This window comes from Pinus tabuliformis, chromosome 6 (assembly GCF_031772625.1).
Source record: "Pinus tabuliformis cultivar Carrire ecotype Pingquan chromosome 6, CPIR1, whole genome shotgun sequence".
In the NCBI taxonomy this organism is placed as follows: domain Eukaryota; kingdom Viridiplantae; phylum Streptophyta; class Pinopsida; order Pinales; family Pinaceae; genus Pinus; species Pinus tabuliformis.
In genome coordinates, this window is record NC_142292.1 from 792,917,822 (window position 1) to 792,923,223 (window position 5,402).

Consider the following 5,402-nt stretch of genomic DNA (forward strand, 5'->3'; position numbering starts at 1 on the left):
CATCCTCTGAGCAACCAAATCTCTCCCCTTGTCTTTGATGGCCTTGGTGACTTCCTTGGCTAGCATTCCGGCCGATTTCTCCTTTGGCTTCCCGCTTTTCAGACTTTCCTGTAGAAACTGTTCTGTCTTCCTGTAGAAACAGACTGCTAGCTTCCTGTAGAAACAGTCTGCTAGCTTCCTATAGAAACAGTCTGCTAGCTTCAATGAACTGCCCGAGAATAGATATTGCATGCCGAAGCTGGATGGGAATCACTGTTTTTCCATTGGTTAACCTTGATTCGCGTTTCTATTCCTGACATGACAATACTTTTCCGACTGCGGCAGCTTTCTTTGCTTCATAAAATGCTTACTGCAATAGCAAATATAATAACAGATTTGTATCCCACAGCCAACCCAAATATAACATTAGTTGCTGCTTCCAGTCCTGCATGAATCGGCAACATCTTGGACAGGGCTGTAAGCATTACTAGTGCAGTATTCAGTGACAAAACCAATAACAAGGCCAGACCACAAACCAATAGCACCACAGAAGAAAAGCTCCTAGTTCTTTACAACCTTATGGGCATCAAAATTGAAGATAGTGAAGGATGAAGGCAATGCAACTAGGCTTACAGCAACAATGCCAATAGTCATCACTACTATGGAGATAATACGTTGCTTTTTCAATGCAGACTCAATTTCCTTCACAGCCTTGATCTCAAATATGTTAGTTGCAAACAGAGTTGTGATTAAGCAAGCAATGATACCCATTGAACTAATAAGCAAGGGATAACACATGGCAGTAAGATCATGAGAGTTTTCAAATGATGATATGGATGCAACAACCAGAGCTGCACAGGAAGATTCAGTCATAGGACCCAAATAGATCTGATCCCATACCAGCAATATCTCCAACATTGTCACCAACGTTATCAGCAATGACAGTTGGGTTGCGTGGATCGTCTTCAGGAATGTTCCTCTCAACCTTGCCAACAAGATCAGCACCTACATCTGCTGCTTTGGTGCAAATACCACCACCTCCGTTGCCAAACAGAGCCATGGAAGAACCGCCAAGACCAAATTTGAAGATGTTGAAATCAGTTTTGCTAACCATTTCATATATTTTTCTTCAAGATGTTCTGCTAATTTTCGTTTATCTCCATCTTGAGACAAGACAAACAATAGTTCCACAGCATGAGCTCGCATTTCAGAGTACGTAACTTTGCAAAAAGGGCAGCAATACCTGAATTTGAATACACTTCGAGTGAATCACGTTGCAAGTGCAAGTTGACCAACAGCTGAGCACTCAGATTTCTGTGTGATTTTTGGAGTGAGGTGGTAGAGACATGTGTTGGCCATGCAAACGGTTATCTCCACTACAGTGTTTAACTATGAACTGTAGTCCTCTGCCTGTAATCACTTACCATCAAGCACGCTGAAGTTTACTGTTCACCACTGCCCGTTTTCAATTTTCTTCCTGAGTTGGCTGAGCACACGTGGCGTATCCACCCACCGAGCGCTGTTGAACTAGATGAGGGTGTCCAGTTGGCTGGCCACCGATTCTCTTAACCACAACCATCTCATTCGTTCATGCAATGCTTCGAATTACATTCATGCAACAGAGGAACAAGGTTAAGTCACGTACCTCGAAGTTGAATGGCTGCCGTGAGCTGTTGTGGGCTGTCATTGCTGCATGCGTTTGATTTTATGGTTGCATGATGGCTTGGTTGCTGATTCATGGCTGGTTTTCTTGTGCAGGTGTCCTCTGGCCAGATGCATGCAACAAGAGTTCATTTCCACGTTCAGATCTGCATCCTCAAACTGCTGCCATTGAATTTTCACAGGACCAGAACTTCTTTTTTCCATTTCTCCCAAACGGCAAACCGGATTGAGCTGAAACTTGGTGGGCATGTTCCTACCATCATGATGCATCTCCCATAGCAAATTTGTGATCAATGGATGCACGGATTTTGAGAAAATTGGAAAATGGCTGAAGATTTCAGAGCTCGATTTCTCGGAAACCGTGCATCGGAATTGTCTGAAACTGCTTGGGTAGGCTACTATCACCCACGTGCATCTCCCCATGAAACAGGTTTTGAAACGGATGCACATTCATGGAGAAAATGCAAAAAGGGCTGATGGTGATGGAGGCTGATTTCTTGGAAACCGTGCACCGGAATTGCATGAAACTGCTCCGGCATGTTGTCATCGACCTTGTACAATCCCCCATAAAAGGGTTTGTCAAATGGATGCATGGTTCTCAAGTTATGGCAAAAACAAATTCTGCTCTATGTGTTTTTGGCTTCAAGGCATTTTGCATGTGTTTGCATGGTATGACAAAATGAATTTTTGCTGTGATACAGGTATGGAGATGATGGAGGATGAGTTGGAAGATTTCAGGAGGAATCTTGAACCTTTGAGGAAGCTACCATGCTTGCAAAACCACTTTTTGAAATGCATGCCTAGTTTCCCACAATTTCTACAGGAAGATCCTGTAGAAGCACAATGAGAGGCACAAGGAGGTGGAAAAAATGATGGATGAAGGCAAGGGATGGACACACAAGTGCTTGTAGGCCTAATCAATAGATTCCCACCATTAGATTCATTTTTGAGATTGAATTTGGCTCGTCCAAAGGTTCTACAGGATGTTTCCTGTAGAAATATAGAGCATCCTGTAGAAAACACAGTTTTGAGGAAAGAAGCATAATGACATGAAAAGAATGATGGAAAAGGGGTGAGGAGTGGAAACATAGATGAGTGTAGGCCTCATGGACATATTCCAAGCCTTCAGGTCCTCTTTGGAGATCAATTTGGCTTTTTTTGTAAGCTTCCTGTAGAAGATACGAAACTTCCTGTAGAAGGCACAAAAACTCCTTTGTCTTTGATTTGAGTGCTCCTCCTATCATGAAACGTCCTCCTTTAACCTGCAATGTCATTGCTGCAACATGAACTTATTCAATGGAGATTAGCTTTATTTTTATTTTCTTTTTCTCTCTCTTTTTTTTTTGAAAAACAACTAGGGCGCCTCATGGAGGTTTTCACCCTAATTGCCTGCCTTGGGCGCCTCCAAGGGAGGTTTTCACCCAAAGATATTTTTCTCTTTTCTCTTTTTTTTCAACCCATTGACCGCCTCATGGAGGTTTTCAATCAATGAGCCAACCTAAGGCGCCTCCGAGGAGGTTTTCACCTTAGATTTCTATTTTCCTTTTTTTCCTTTTTTTCTTTTTCTTTTTTCTTTTTTTCTTTTTTTCTTTTTTCTACCCTACCCTACTTGAAAAAAAAAATCATGCTCAAGTATAAGAATACTTCCAATGGAGCCATGTGCACATCGAGATTAGAGAAAAACGATGTGAAGGCTCGAAATGCATGCTTTGAAAACGATCCAGATTTCAGAGACAAGATGATCTGACTTTGAATGGATCAAACATAGATGAGGAAGAGAGTACTGCTGCAACTTAGTGATTGTTTGGAACCATGTCTCAATATAGCTTTGATATCCTTGGTCCTTTTGCTGATCTGGATCATTCTTCATGCCACCCTCTAACATGACTTTCTCATCTTCCTCTTTTTGCTGATCTTTCTCTTGAATACATGGAAGATTTGATGGTAACCATGAGGGAACTCTCTCGATCTCTGATTCTGATCTCTTCTCTTCATTAACTGCAGCCCATGGTTCTTTGATCTCCTCTTTGGAATCTTCTTTTGCTTTTGGTCCTTCAATGTTGTCAATAGATTCTCTCTTTTGCAACACTCTTCCTGAGCTTTGGTGAACATCATTGAGCTCAAAAGGAGTCATTTGCACATGTTGTGCCTCAGCTTTGCAATTGGGTTGAGCTGCTCCATTGCATGGTTTTGGAAATGGAGGTACGGGTAGCTGAGTGGAGGTGTGAAATTGAGATGGAGATGGATGTCATTGTGGTTGGGTAGGCATTTGGGGTTGCCTTGGTGGAGGAGGAGGCGATGGTTGTGGATGAGCAGGTGGTGGAGGAAAATGAGCGGGATGAGAGTTATACTGGGGCCTCCACTCCTGATAAGGTGCATTCCACTGAGGTTGTGGCTGAGCATAAGAGTGAAATGAATGAGCAACTGGTTGGGAATAGTATGGATCTGTGAAGGAACAAGGAGAATATGACCAAGGAGGAGGTGTAGACCAGGAAGGATGAGCAGGGGGACCCCAAGAAGGCATGAAAGTGGCTTGATAAGGGTCATAATAGGTCTCGGGTGTCCCTTGCAGTTCCTGCTGGTAGGGTACGGGTCCATGTGGCCTCCTTTGGTTCATATAACAGAGTGATTCAGTGGCTCCCTTGGCTCTTTGATATGTAGCTTTGATTCTGGGCAAGGAAGGGCACTGATCTGTAGGATGGTATTCTTCACAGATGAAACACACTTCTAGAGAGTGCATTGGACATTCGTTCCAAGGATGCTTTTTAAGGCACCTAGGACAAAAAATGGCCAAAGCCCTCTTGGCTTCTTCTTGCTTCTTTTGGATCCGCAAGGTATCCAGTTGCATGGCAAGAAACTGCCTCATATCACTCTTGAAACCTTCGATCTGATTTTCAAATTCATCTTTGGACAAGGGACTGCTCCAATCATTTCTGCTTGTAGCCATTTGCTTCAGAGGAGTGTTTCTTTCTTCTTCCCCCCTAGAGGTTCTTCAGATATGTCTTGATGTCCACCCAGGGGTTCTTTCATCACAGCCATCGAAGAAGAACGTTGGCTGTGTGAAGCAGTGGGGGGTTGTGCAATCATTTTTCTAACTTATCTCTACTCCTACAAAGCATGAAATGAAATATTTTTGGTTTTTTTTTCTTTTTTTTTCTACTTCTACTTGCAAAACTGAAAGAGATTGAACTGCAACTAACTATCTTGCTAAAATGAAAATGCGGAATTGAAATGAAAGCAGGAAAGGACTAATCTATTTTACTCAAATCAAATTGCAAGAATGGAATGCTAGGCTACGCTTGTGAAATTGAAACACTAATCTACGCTTGCAGAATTGAAATGCGGAATTGAAAGGCTATTCTAGGAAAGCAGGAAATGCTAATCTATGAAAGCAGGAAATGCTAATCTATGAAAGCAGGAAATGCTAATCTAGGAAAGCAAGAAAGGCTAATCTACTTTTGCATAAATGAAATTGCATAATGGAAATGAAGTAAACTACTTAGAAGAAGGTTGTAGTAGAAAATAGAAGAATAGCAACAATCACCAATACTCTGCCACTTCCCCGGCAACGGCGCCAAAAAGATGGTGAGCTCCAGTATTGTAGCAATAATGCTACAACTCCCGGGGCTTCCTGTCTCTTAATTTTATCAACCCGGTAGTTCGTACAAACTTGGAAGCGGCGGTGCTATATGCACAAGTACTAGCTCTTGTCGCAGCTGTCACTTGGTCAGCTGGCACAAGTCCGCTAGGGCTCAAGCCAA

At 42.6% G+C, this 5,402-nt stretch overlaps 1 pseudogene; it reads right to left on the bottom strand.

Annotated features, from left to right (window-relative positions):
* Window positions 1–335: 335 nt before the first annotated feature.
* On the bottom strand, window positions 336–1,093 carry LOC149261173 (pyrophosphate-energized vacuolar membrane proton pump 1 pseudogene; annotated as a pseudogene).
* Between the last annotated feature and the right edge of the window lie 4,309 nt (window positions 1,094–5,402).